The following is a 14,925-nucleotide window of genomic DNA, read 5'->3' as shown; positions in this document are numbered from 1 at the left end:
ATCTTGTTTTGAGATAAAGACAAAAAACAGTTTTAAAAAATCAAGAGAATGATTTTTAATTTAATAGTACTGCAGTTTATTGGAGTAATATTAATTACACTATTTCAATTGTTAAAATGATCGATAATGTTTATCAGTTTTACAATAAAAGAAATAACATGTTTACACTGTCACATAGGAGGTAAGTGTTGCACAATTTTGGCACATTAGAGATATTTATTATGCGTTGTCATTGTTGTTTTGAGATAAAGACAAAAAACAGTTTTAAAAAATCATTTTGAATTTAATAGTACTGCAGTTTATCGGAGTAATATTAATAACACTATTTCAGTTGTTAAAATGATCGATAATGTTCATCAGTTTTACAATAAAAGAAATAACATGTTTACACTGTCACATAGGAGGTAAGTGCTGCACAGTTTTGGCACATTGGAGATATTTATTATGCGTTGTCATCGTTGGACAACACTTTATACCATAACTTTATAAGAAGAATCAATGAGAAAATTGAAAAAAGCCATACTATTTTTTAAATTGTATTATTACATTATCCTTATTTATTCGATAATTTGAAAAGGCTCATTGTTAGCGAAAATATCGAGGGTCGACACTGTCATATTAGAAAAATGGAAAGGTGTGTAAAATGTATTATCGTAAAAGAAGTTTAATAATTGTAATGCACAATTATCAAACATAGAGTGCCAACTAATTCAATCAATAAAACATGAAATATTTAGTACTATTAATCTCACAGCTTATAAGATTCGGCTTTCTGCCAACTTAACTCTGTGCAAAGAATGCCTTATAAATCATTTATCTACCTCAAATAAAATGTCATTTGCAAACTCGTTGAAATATTAAATTATAATTTTTTAGGCGCCTTAAAATGTGTGTGTATTTACAAATTAAATATAACAGTATAAAAATAAGAACACAGCTAATCGTTAAAAGTGTCATTTAATTACACACAAACAACTTACATTGAAATTTAAAATGATACGGAAACATATTAAAATTCTAATACAAATTTGAGTAGCGTTCACTTGGTACAGTACATTTGAGCATTTCTTGTAAGATGGTAATTAATTACTTAGCTTTTAAGTGTGATGACTGGAACTTCATCTTGGCTGGAATTATGAACTGCGAATCCTTTTTCCTGTCCGAAAGGAAGTAACTACAAATGGCGTTGAAACTGTATCTAATTGTTAATCGAAGACGTCCAATCTGCACTGAAACTAATCTTGGAGTGAAGATCTTCTGGGCGGAAATAAGTTATTTGTACACAAGACGCTTTGAAAAAGGCGGGAAGAAACCCCATTGGCTCATTTTTTAACCGTCATTGTTTTAGAAACAAGGTTGACACATACTTTTAACAAGGTTGTGCCAAATTTATTGTTAATTAAATTAACATTATTTATTTAAATATCTGCGTTTGAAAAGTAGACATGTCACGTGAAATGTAACATGACAATACCCTCGTTCCGCAATAGATGAAAAAATCTGGAACTCCTCCCCAGGGTGTCCAATGTCAGTCGACAGTAGTCGCAGGCACCTCATGTGGAAGCAGTATCCAACAGATTGTTAGAATAATGTAGTGGCTCAGCATAGTTTTGTCCATCAAAGGAAGGTAGTGTTGTCCTTCAAAAGAAGATCATTTTGTACATCGGAGAAGATTGTGTCGTACATCGGAGAAGATCGTGTCATCCTTCAGGTCTTCGCTTTTCATTCTTGTTTAGAACTAGCTAAGGTTTCACTTTCTTTCCTTCAATAGGAACTATCTACACTTGCACTGAACTTGAAATTATATTTATTCTTCTCGTCGTCGAAAAAGTTGTTTAAAAAATTAAATATTATACTCTATGTACCATACCAATCGAAGAAAACAGATATACAATTATAATTAATAATCACATATAAATCAGGTAATAAAAATGTACATGCAAGTACACACAAAATTTTTTTTAAATAGGGTAAAATTTAGAGAAAATTGTAAATATAGTTAATTATGCAAAAATTTGAAAAAGAAACAATCTTAAACATTTTTCTTTTATAACAAAAGCGGAATACTTATTGTTAATCAGTCATTTTAGGTGATAACATATCATAGTAAACATAGTATTATATTACAATAAAGAATTGTGGAAAGTTACGGTAGTACTTTTGGAAAGTACGCCAACAAATTTGAACAAGAAATCCACAATCTTTTACTTAAATTACAGAAATTTATTTATATATAAATAGTGATAACAAGAATTCCATTATCATTAGTAATATTTGGTTGTTATAACAAAATTGTGGCGATTTACGGTAGTTCTAATGAAAAGAACGCCTAAAAATTGAAAAAGCGCCACCATCCTATCAAACAATACCTTTTTGAGTTATAATTATAATTACCGCGATATTCCATTTAAATATTGGTAATAAAATCAAGAAATAATAGTTATTTAATACTATTTGAACATTGGTAATAAAATATAGAAATACTATTTAATACCACTTAAATACTGGTAATAAAATTCAATAGACAATAGTTGCTTCCATTTAAATATCATTCAAATAATGGTAACAAAATTAAGAGATATTTCCATACTATATCATCATAATAATGGAAATAAAGTTAAAAGATTTAGAGATTAAGTTGCTTCCATTTAAATATCATTCAAATAATGGAAATAAAGATAAAAGATTTAGAGATTAAGTTGCTTCCATGCTATACCATTATAATATTTATTATTGACAATAAGAACAAAAAATTACAATAACTTTATACAATCCAAGTTATATTGGATGAAAAGAAAATTTTAATTTATAGAATTATACTATTAATTATTTTTAAAGAGACATAAGTTTTACGATCATTCTTGTTGCATTGTAATTTAATTTAATAAGAAATAATTTTTACTTTTAACCATATTAATTTACAGGTTAAATATCATCAAATTACAATTTGTAAGAAGAAAAATTATACAATAATTAATTATTATGCACAATTAAGAGAAATCAATATGTTTATATTCATATTGATTAAGTATTTATTTGAAAACAACTGCGAATCAACGTGTAAAATATGACTATTCATTATGAATATACATTTATTAGAGAAAAAAGCACGATAAAATTCAACAGGGTTAATTCAATAGAAATTCTGAGAAAGGTACCAAACATATGGGTCTGAGAAGATTAAGCAAGTACTAAACTGATATTCCCCTCGCTCCAGGTCCCAGAAGGCAATTACAGGCTACAAAAAGAACACAATCCAGTACTAACTTGTAATTTATAAACATTTACACTTGTAAAATATTTAAAGAGAAAAAATATATTCGAAAATATGAAAAAAAAGAACGCCCATATATTTAGTGATAGGAATAACTCGACTTAGGGTTTTCAACTCAACGGTATATACTAACTTACCATTTAGCAAGCTGTCCGTACATTTATAATTAATAGTTAACATAGCAACAAAATATTTAGATGAGTTTGTGGTCTTTTGTGTCATTTACCGGGATTAACGCAATGAATGGTTCAGTTACCCTCAATAGCATCGAACAACATTTCCTAAACGATTAGACATTCTACGACTAATAAAATTATCATGATATTCGCATGACACGACAAAATAAAACCTTCACCGAGGTTATTATACATACAAAAATTAATCAATATTAATATTTCCAGTTTTAATTGGCTCGGACATCCCTAACTATGGCCCAGTCTTCATGACTACACTATTCTTACATACCATACAATTTTCCGTTACTTTCATACATCATCTACGGCTTTTATTCATCATCTTTTATTGCTCCACCGGTTAGTTAAGCCAAGATCAATCAAAACACAAAAACAATCTCAAAGTCTTTTATATTCCTCCTCTAGATTCAACTGCTTTAACTAAATAATTCAGCAAAGTTGCTGGATCGATCGGAAGGTATAATTAACAGAGAAATTAAAAAAAGAAAGCTATGAAAATATCATCTGAACCCACAAAAATAATCAAAAACATTACATTAAACGTCCGAAGTTAATTATTTGTAATTAAGTTTTTGAACTCCACCAGCGAAATTCGAAGCAACAAACACTTTGTCATGTTGTTACCTCTTTGCAAAGAACGAATTTAGTGACACAAAATAAGAAGCATTCGAGCCTCCACCATGCCTTTTTACAATAAAAACATTTCGAGTAAGAACTTAATTTATTGACCAATTCCCAGGCTTGTTTCCTATTCTGAGCTCGAAAAAATAACATACCGTGAGATCACGTAATATATGCCCCATTGAGTAAAGAATCCACTCTCTATGTTCGCAACTCAATGGTAAGAAATAGAATCGTTGCAACTTAATGAAATTTTCGCGACTTCATAAGCTAACAAACAATCCATAGAAAATACACGAAGGCGCTGGCCAACATAAGTTACACCAGTCCATCCGACATGCCGAGCTACAGAAGAGAAATTGTATAACCTCGTTCAATAAGGTTAAATAACTAGAAATTATCACCATGAACGAGAAAAAAAATACCCATGAATCTAGATAACTTCATCAAGCTCTCTACTCTCAAAAAAAAACTTTTAGCAGTATTAAAAAAATATAAAGAAAATTAACCCATAAGCAAAATTAAACCTTTCTCTCAGAATATAATGTAAGTTATAGAAATAATCCAAACAATATTAGGATTATAACAGTATTGTTAATACAAAACAAAAAATTGACAATCGTACTTGTCAGAATCCACGCAGAAAACCTCTCAACAACTACAACCAAGCAATTAAAACCGATACCTGTCAATATACTGAAATACATTATTTTATAAGTGTTTTATACATTCATTAAGCAAAGTATACCATTTTTTAGGACAACAATTTGTATCAGGTTGCAATTCCATAGTCAAAGCGCCGGAAAGCTGCTGCCTTGAATTCCACAAGTAGACTATACTTCATTCATAGTACTTCAGGATCGACATTATCAACCTTGAATAAAAAAAAACAAAAATATGTAGTTTAAAACAGTTTAAACAATTTACATAGAAGATTTATTTAATTAGAGTTAAACAATATTAAAAAGTTTCTATAATATATTGAATAACGGAGAAATGATAAGGTAATTGTTGCAAAAGCGCAACGATTATTACAACAAGAATGATAATTTTGTTTTATAGACAGACTTTTAGTCTTTGACATCAATACATACACAAAGAATTGTTAGTAATACAAAATTACTTGTATTAAAAATGAATCTAAAAATAAGTGTCTATACAATGTATAGAGTTACCCCTTTTGTTGAATAGAAAGGAATAAATAACTTTCTTATTAAAAAATAAAGAAAGTTCGTTTAATTTAAATAGTTAAAATCATTAATTAATGTATTCAATCATTAATTCTTTAGAGTTAAATTAACAATTAAATACTTTTTTTAATATCTTTTATGTGGAATTTTCCAAGTGGTTTTAAATTCATATCTCCCAGAATATACATTACAGGTGAAATCTTTTTAAGTACTATATTTTTAACAAAGCGAGGTGCCAATTTCGACGAAAAGAAATCTATAGCGCTCGATTGAATGAAGTTTTTACGGTAAACAATGTCACCAGTATTATATCTAACAGATTTCTTTCTTAAATTGTAACGTTTTGCATCGTTATTGAAATTATTAAATAATTGCTCCTGAACAATATCAAAAATAATAGGAAGTTCTATTAATTTATTACTGAAGTTATTATAATCAATAGAAATAGGTTGAGCAGAATTTAAATTATCAGGAATTTGATGTGGAAAATGAAATCTTCCATCAAGAATGATTTCTCTACCGTGCATAAGAAAAAATGGCGTATATTTAGTTGCTAAATTGACAGTAGCGTTAAGTGCTGTTTGAACATGAAGTAAATTATTATCTGCCCATAAACGTTGATTCTTACCTACGAGAATGGCTAATAATGTATTAATAGATTGATTATACCTCTCCACTGTGTTACTTTGTGGTGAATAGTACGCGTTTAGAAAAAGTTTGGGAACATGAAATTTTAATAGAAAACTCTTAAATTCTTTGGAAATGAATTGTCGTCCATTATCGGTGATTATTGTATGAGGTACGCCATATTTTAAAAATACTTCAGATTCTAAAAAAATAATTATAGGTTTTGAAGTAGCCTTTTTCAAAGCTTTTAGCCATACAAATTTTGAAAAAACGTCTACGATTGAAAGAATAAAGGTAGAACCATTAATTGCCCTTGGAAAAGGTCCAATCAAATCTATGGAAAATATTCGCAAACAGAAAGTTTACAAATCAGTTTATAAAATAATAATATTAATATATAGGTAGATATAATATTAGTAGATAAGGATATATTATATAATATTAATAGATATTTGGATAATTTTAATTGCAAGTCTTCCATGTGTATTGCCTTTTAGTGACAATAACACACAGGTCCGTTTTCATATAATATTAATACGATATTTTGATAATTTTAATTGCAAGTCTTCCATATGTATTGCCTTTTAGTGACAATAACACACAGGTCCGTTTTTACTTGCATCAGTATGTAAAGAAAACTCCAATTCAAATTTTGGACAAGCAAGAACAGGTGCTGTTATAAGTGCCTGTTTTAGTGACTCAAATGCTAATTGTGCATCTGGTGACCATTTAAAATTAGAAATACCACCTTTTATACCAGTTAGTTTAGTTAAAGGTGCAGAAATAGTAGAAAAGTTATTTATAAATCTTCGATAATAACTACATAAACCAACAAATGATTTAATATCTTTCGAAGACTTGGGTATTGGAAAATTCTTAACACAATCTAATTTAATAGGATCGCACTGCAAACCTTTTTCATTCACAATATAACCCAAAAATTTTAATTCTGATTTACAAAATTCGGATTTCTTAAAATTAATTGTTAAACCAGAATTTTTTAATTTAGTATACACTCTAAAGTAAAACCAAATCATTTATTGTACTGAATATATGTACAATATTATAAAATAAAGCTGTGAAACACTTCGTTTCACAACAGCTTGGACAAACCTATTCAAAAATATTGAATAAAATTGGTTCGTACACAAAAAATTAAAATATTTCGCTGGTTGTCAATTACTAAGTAGGTATATAAGCTGAAAATTACAATTTTATACTAGATTAATAAAATTTGTTGAAATTGTTTAAATGACCAATGGACGTTAAATGAATTCCAATATAGAATTAAAATCACAACGCTTAAAAATTTCAAATGTGAATCATAAAAAAAAGATAGATTGTAAAACTATCAATAATTAAACAAACAAATATTATTTTGCTTGGTAATTTTATTAATTTATTTTAAATATGAGTAAGTATTTTTAATGTTGAGAAGAAGAAGAAAAAAAATTTATTATAGCATTACTAAAAGTTCAATAAAAACAATTCCAATCAATTCTATTTCAATTTACTTAGCTTTTTCAGTTATTTTTCATCCAGTTCTGCTGAGAAATTTAGATTTTCTCTTCAAGATCGAAGATCCAATCAGTGCAGAGAAGTGAAGAAGTGAAGTGAAGTAAAGGAGTAGTTGTAGTATCGATGTGGATGATCTCGTTGTCTCATCAATCACAATACGAACAGTTGAAAAAACCTGAAAACATTTTTGGCATAGCTTTTTTCAGTGATTTGTAAAAAAAAACGAGTTTTAAATCATTAATTTCAAAAACACTAAAACAATATAAATTTACAAAAAAAAATTATTAAGAAGTTAACTTTAAATAATTTGAATTTGTTTAGATAGGCATTTTTTGCTTTAAAAAACACATAAATACTCCATTATCTTGAAACAAGATTATAAATCATTCCCATATCTTAAAAAAAATAACCAAACATTTATGATATGAAAAGAAATCAATCCACAAAAATAAAAAAAATATTATTTCTCAAACACTCACTTATTTGTGTGTTTGGGATAGCAACAAGACATTCTATGTACTTGTTGGATTCGGCCGGGTTTATTATTTACTATTTATTATATACTAGCTCACTAACCATATAAGCATACAGCTAAAAAGGTACGTACAAATGCAAGATTCTAATGTCGAATTTAATTATCATAGGATAATTTAGAAGGAGACAACAAAATTTATGATTTCTCTTTCTAAAATGTTTTATAATTTATGTAAGTATATAGGTACTATGGAACAAAATTTGGCAACATTGTAAATTGGTAATTTTCCATTGAAATAATGGCATTTTAACAAATTTTAGGTTTTGCAAATGGCGGAATTAATTTCTCTTTTCTGAAAATATTTTAACAAAATTAATAATGAATTTTTATTTATCAACTGATTTGAAATTGAAAAAAAATATGACTTTATTTAACCGGATTACTATGAAATTATATCTGTTTGATCACTTCCCCAAAACACAAAGATAAGATTTAATGGTTTTTCTTCATTTATATCTTTTTCCAAACAAAAAAAACTTGGAAGACAAATCGAGTAGGTACAACTAACAACAAAAACTAAAAAACAAGCAGGAATTCATGTAAGTAGGTATATAAATGCTTCTACAATGAACTCAACAATATCGTTTGCATAATATAATTTCGTTTACAAGAAATATACGCATATAATGCGTGATTTGAAGTAAATGCATTATTTCGACACGGGTATTGAAACAAAAAAAAATACGTTTGAAACAAAGATCAATCTCTTTGGTTTGAAACAATTTGAAATACAACGTTTTATTGTGTGGCGCGTCGTATTTCACAAGACAAAAAATGCGTAAATATTAACGAAGTCGTCAACAAAAAATTTATTACATTCAAGTCTCGGCGTTTTTTATCGCGTGAGAAGAATGGCTAGGTAATAATAAGAATGAACAGAAAGAACTATAGTCTATAATATTATTGAATATTATGAAATATAATATAGATTTATTTAATTATAGTACTCACCGTGAAATTTCTTGAATAAAACAACAAAATTGACTATGCAAATTGTAGGGTTTTGTAAGAAGGCACAAACTGAACTGGATTCATAACTAAAATGGCGTATGCTTTTATAATTATAATATTACTAATCATAGTAATTTTAGTTCAGAAAATGGCTACCTCCTTATTAACGGAAATAGCTTTAAAATTTTAATGGCAGCTATGAAAGATTACCATAAATTTAGTAATTATATCATATTTAATAATAATACTAAAATAGTTGAAAATTAACTAATTCTTATCGAATTTGACAAATTTGAATCAATTTAACAACCAGCTAACATTTAAATCAATTTACTTCATACTTTTCATGTTTTAATGAAAAGTATGCAGCAAAACAAATTTTATAATAAGTTTTTATAAAGTAGGTAGGTATGCATTGAATGTCAAAAAACGTAAAAGAAATACGAATCACATAAAATTCATGCAATAGGTAATATACAATAATAAGCAAATTGTCAACATAAATGAAATATAGCATGGAATATAATATAAAATATAATACAATATAATAGGTAATAATTAATACAAAAGTATTGCACCAAGTAACACATCTCAAAGTTTAAAAGTCGAAACAAATTTACAGTGACATTTTATGAAATGAAAAAAACTTTTCTTACACAAAATTATTATAACAGAAACACGTTTGTAGTAAATTTTATAAGTACTAAAAAGTGCCATTCGCGTTGTCGCGCCAATTGTCATATTAGAAAAATGGAAAGGTGTGTAAAATGTATTATCGTAAAAGAAGTTTAATAATTGTAATGCACAATTATCAAACATAGAGTGCCAACTAATTCAATCAATAAAACATGAAATATTTAGTACTATTAATCTCACAGCTTATAAGATTCGGCTTTCTGCCAACTTAACCCTGTGCAAAGAATGCCTTATAAATCATTTATCTACCTCAAATAAAATGTCATTTGCAAACTCGTTGAAATATTAAATTATAATTTTTTGGGCGCCTTAAAATGTGTGTGTATTTACAAATTAAATATAACAGTATAAAAATAAGAACACAGCTAATCGTTAAAAGTGTCATTTAATTACACACAAACAACTTACATTGAAATTTAAAATGATACGGAAACATATTAAAATTCTAATACAAATTTGAGTAGCGTTCACTTGGTACAGTACATTTGAGCATTTCTTGTAAGATGGTAATTAATTACTTAGCTTTTAAGTGTGATGGCTGGAACTTCATCTTGGCTGGAATTATGAACTGCGAATCCTTTTTCCTGTCCGAAAGGAAGTAACTACAAATGGCGTTGAAACTGTATCTAATTGTTAATCGAAGACGTCCAATCTGCACTGAAACTAATCTTGGAGTGAAGATCTTCTGGGCGGAAATAAGTTATTTGTACACAAGACGCTTTCAAAAAGGTGGGAAGAAACCCCATTGGCTCATTTTTTAACCGTCATTGTTTTAGAAACAAGGTTGACACATACTTTTAACAAGGTTGTGCCAAATTTATTGTTAATTAAATTAACATTATTTATTTAAATATCTGCGTTTGAAAAGTAGACATGTCACGTGAAATGTAACATGACAACACAGGAGAGGAAAGTCACCAACAAGATGGTCCGACCAAGTGTAGGACACTACGCGGCTTTCAATACCTTCAACTATGCAAAGCGCAGGGATCGCTGAAGAGATATTACTAGGAAATTTCCAAAGAGTCACGATCTTAAACAATGAGAGATACGAAAACCAAGAATGTGTTACCTATTCAAAAGTATTGCTCTCGTTGCTAAAATTGAATAGATACTAAAAGAAAAATTGAAAATGTGAATTTGAATATTAAAAGAAAAAATCTAATATTAACGGAATACTGGAAGTTATCTATTTTTTCTTATCTGGCTTATATTTTAGACTGTCATAAAAGATGTGATGGTTTCTATCAATTATATCCTTCAACTCATGAAGGCGCTCATATTTTGATTCAGATATAGATAGAGGCTCAGTATACAATGCAGGTGACTCAACAATTGGACATAATTTGCGTCTTTGAGATAAAGTTTGCCACTCTTCAGAGTAATTGAGTTTAAATAAAATATCTCCACTCGGTAGATATTTTAAGCCACGAATGTCAACAACTGCTGGATCACCAACTTTCATTGCTGGGCGAAGTGAAGATTGATTTGTTTTTAAATCGTCATATTTTTTGAAACAATCGTAATGTGTAGAATTTACTTTGTATGACTGAATAGGCCGAGCTTAATGCATTCTCGCAATGTAATCGGAAGGTGAGAAAATTGGCCTCTTAAAATAATGTTCTAAAGTTGAATGCACAGCGTCTGCCTCCATTATAGTGTGCCCTTTTTCTAGAGACATTTTACTGAGTTCTATCACTTTATTGTGGGATTTTGCGAAATCGCTCAATGCACTCCCAAGAACATTGTTCCTATTTTGATAGTTACAACCATCCGACATCATTACAATTCCTTCGTATTCGTTGGACAATTTCCTTAAATAGTCAATAGTGCAACATGTGAATTTGTTACATTACCATCTGCTTCATGCCACGCATAAAGAATTACATCTGCATCATTTACCTGATAGATGGTAAAGTTGTGAAGTTGAAATATGCGGATTGCAATATGGATGGTTGAAATATGCGAAATATTTGTAATATGTTGATGACGCTAATATCTTCGGACATAGAAAAACACTTTGCAAATCCATGGTGATAAACATTCTTTTGCTGTTGGCACATTCTTTGGCTTCACCTTTGGCAATATGACGTGTTTCCTTTTTCTTTATGTGTAATTCATAATCTTCTTCGTTTACATTGCCAAGCTTGAATCCGAAACATAAATTACACTGGTCTTTAATAGGAATGTGGATTGAAATTTTTTCTTCATGTAGTATTTTACTAAAAACATTTCGATTAACGGCGTCAAGATTATTCTCCAAACACCATTCTCTATATATGTTATGCATATGCAGAATGGATATAAAATTGGACTCCACATAGTTTCTATTGGAAGAAGCTCTACAATTGTGGCTGGGTACTAAAGATATTAGATTGAGCCATTTCCTGACGTCGTTGATTTTATCTTGTCGATGTCCCTTGGTAAATGATACTTCATGTACACTGCTTGGAGTACTGTTTTCTATATAGTTATTTGGAAGACGTATTATCATATCACATATAATCGTATTATTATCATTATGTTTTGTCCATCGTTTATAAATATCTTCTTTTATGCCAAGTGTGTTAAGGAAAAAAATCCGACAGACTTTGTATTTTTCTCCTTTTTCGTTTGGAAGGTAATTGTCGTGCCCATCCTGTTTGTTTTGCACAAGGATGATGACGTACCCTTCGTTTTTTTTATATTTCGAGTGCATCCAAGACCTTGGACATACGACTTTTTCTCGGGCCATGATTTAATAGCCCAAAAGAATTTAAATATTTTTTTACGCTGTTCGTCAGAAATATTTCCGCAAAGTAAAGAATATTTACTTTTAGGTGTGGTCATAATACGACCACAACGGCCCACAAGCCTTCTTCACGCTATATCTTCTGTTTTTTTTTCCCTTCTACAACTTTCTGTCCGATATACGATTTTCCGAGAAGTCTTTTCGTTTGGTTTTTTTTTAACTTTTAATTTCCAAATTAAGCATTAAAACAAAAAGAAGGACGACGAAATTGATGAATAATACATGTAAATCATAAAAATAACTTACTTCAAAGTATCTCTGCAATAATATCTAGAATAACAGCTTATTTATATCACGAATAACACACATTTAGCAACTGATAGTTTACCGGCGCAATGTTAGCGTATAGCTCATTAGCTCCGATGTGCCGAGTGCGTGCACAACGATACCTCCAATGTGATAAGTCAGCACATCGGAGATTTATCCACTTTTAAATATGAGACCCATCACATTAGAGGTTTAGTTTTTCGAAAATAACTTTAAACCAAAAAGTGATATCACATTGGAGGTTCTTGTCAACGATGCAGAAAAAATCGTAGAATATTTTTGCATCAAAAACCAATTTTCGTAAAAATGGCACATTGGAGGTTTTTTTTGTGCAACGACGATATGAAATTGTATAGCCATTTAAATGTAAGGTATGCAATTACTACTCTGTATGGTCAAATTTCATCAATTTAGATGAATTTGTATGATTTAACAGCATATTATACTGAACTTTAGCAGCGATCACTCCGAATTGTGGAGATTAGAGCTTGGAAAATGTATTTTTAATGCTAGTCGTCATTAACTACGGAGTGAAAAAGAACGGATGCCAAGAAAACAATAAATTTATTTGAATTTTATATATGCGTATGCAAAATATTGCACGCGTAGTGTATTTGTAAAATTGATTATACTAAGACATTACGCGACTTTAGTCGTTTTGAATTTAATGCTATATCAATAACAAATATACCTCAGTAGATTATAAATAACATGGCTTAACAATCTTATCATTTAAATTTTATTTTAACATTTAAACTACCTATTAATAAGTTGAATTCAAATTGTAATGTACAAATTTAAACCCATTAGAATTCCAATTTCATATGCATACAGGACTAGTCACACGAAAACACACAAAATGAATAATTCTAGTGACAAGACAAGTATTTTTTATTATTTTTTATTTACCGATTGATTCGTTCTTTTTACCGAAAAGTTCAAAGAATGACCGTTCTGGTCAATAGCCGTTCGAGCTGTGGTGACACGAAATCACAATTTGCTCGATATAAAAAATAAACTTTAAATGGTTTCACTACCCGGCATGGTAAATCAGCAGACTTTAACAAATATATTAATCATTCCCCGATGAATATCCATTTTTAAATGCATAATAAATGCTTCTGACTAAATTGATAATAATTATGAGCTTTCAAAATGGTTACTCATTCTAATGTTCGTTAAAACAAGGAACCAACTACGTATAATTACAACAACTGACTTGTCAGGTACCTATATAATATTATCAATAACTTTAGTTCAGTGTTGCCAAGTCAAAATTTAAAATTTCAGTAGAATGTGACAAAAAAATTCAGTAGATTTGACAAAATATCAGTAGATTTCAGATTCTGAATACCTACTCATTGAATGACCAATTCTTTTCTGGATTTTCAAAAAATTACACGTAAAGTAATTAACGTCTCGTTTTTTTAGAGTAAAATACCGCGTAAGGTAATTAACGTCTCGTTTTTTTTAGAAAAAAATTCAGAAAGTTCAAAAATAATTAGCGAGGGCTTCAAGAAATATTCCATTGCAAACTTATTTTCCAAATTTTCATTGCATTTCATTTCATTTCAATGCATTAATCATGTCAAGTTTACTATTAACATAATCATGAATTTACTCACAAATATTATGGAAAACACAAATATTAGTAGATTTTAGAAAATGCAATAAGTATATCAGATAGGTATGATTTAAAAATAAGGAAAGAACTCACCTTGTGCAGATAACAAACGACCTTGATGCTACTTTAGAATATTATGGTCTTGTAATAATAATTATGAAATAAAATAACAATAATAAAACTATTAATCGCCATCTATTTATTGTTTGATTTATTGTTTGTTTTCGTTATTATTGTTTTCTACACAAAATAATGTTAGTTTATAATACGATTTATCACTACACTTAAGTAGGCACCTAGTTATTTTTATATCACTGGTTTCACGATTACTACTAAGGACAATTGAAAATGTTTTCTGAATAACAAATGAATCAGGAAAAATATTTTAAGAAGTTCAAAAATAATAGGTATCAATATTAACGAACTTGTATTAAAAATTTTAATATTGCTATAACTGCTGCTATCGGAGAATGCTAGAATAAAACTGATGAAAATTAAGGGCACAGTAGAAACCATTTTCGACTGTCTAAACTCTAAACAATCTGATGAAAACAAAACTATAAAAAGTAGGTACTAGGTAGGTACCCAGTTGTTCCTTGTTCGAGTTTCGAGATCCCATTGTTTGGTGTAATTAAAA

At 29.0% G+C, this 14,925-nt stretch overlaps 1 long non-coding RNA gene across 1 annotated transcript in view; it reads left to right on the top strand.

Moving 5' to 3' along the window:
- LOC147076893 (uncharacterized) overlaps positions 1 to 14,485 on the top strand; it is a 300,090-nt gene extending 285,605 nt beyond the window's left edge. The window contains exon 3 of the long non-coding RNA XR_015069386.1: positions 13,921 to 14,485. This is a non-coding gene — a long non-coding RNA (uncharacterized LOC147076893). The remainder of the gene's footprint in view (positions 1 to 13,920) is intronic.
- Positions 14,486 to 14,925: the final 440 nt, after the last annotated feature.

The sequence above is a fragment of the Rhyacophila brunnea genome, unplaced genomic scaffold (assembly GCF_057557595.1).
Source record: "Rhyacophila brunnea isolate RB1 unplaced genomic scaffold, BYU_Rbru_1.0 scaffold_13, whole genome shotgun sequence".
Classification (NCBI taxonomy): Eukaryota; Metazoa; Arthropoda; class Insecta; order Trichoptera; family Rhyacophilidae; genus Rhyacophila; species Rhyacophila brunnea.
Note: the sequence above shows the minus strand (reverse complement) of the source record. Positions and strands in the feature narration are given on the sequence as shown.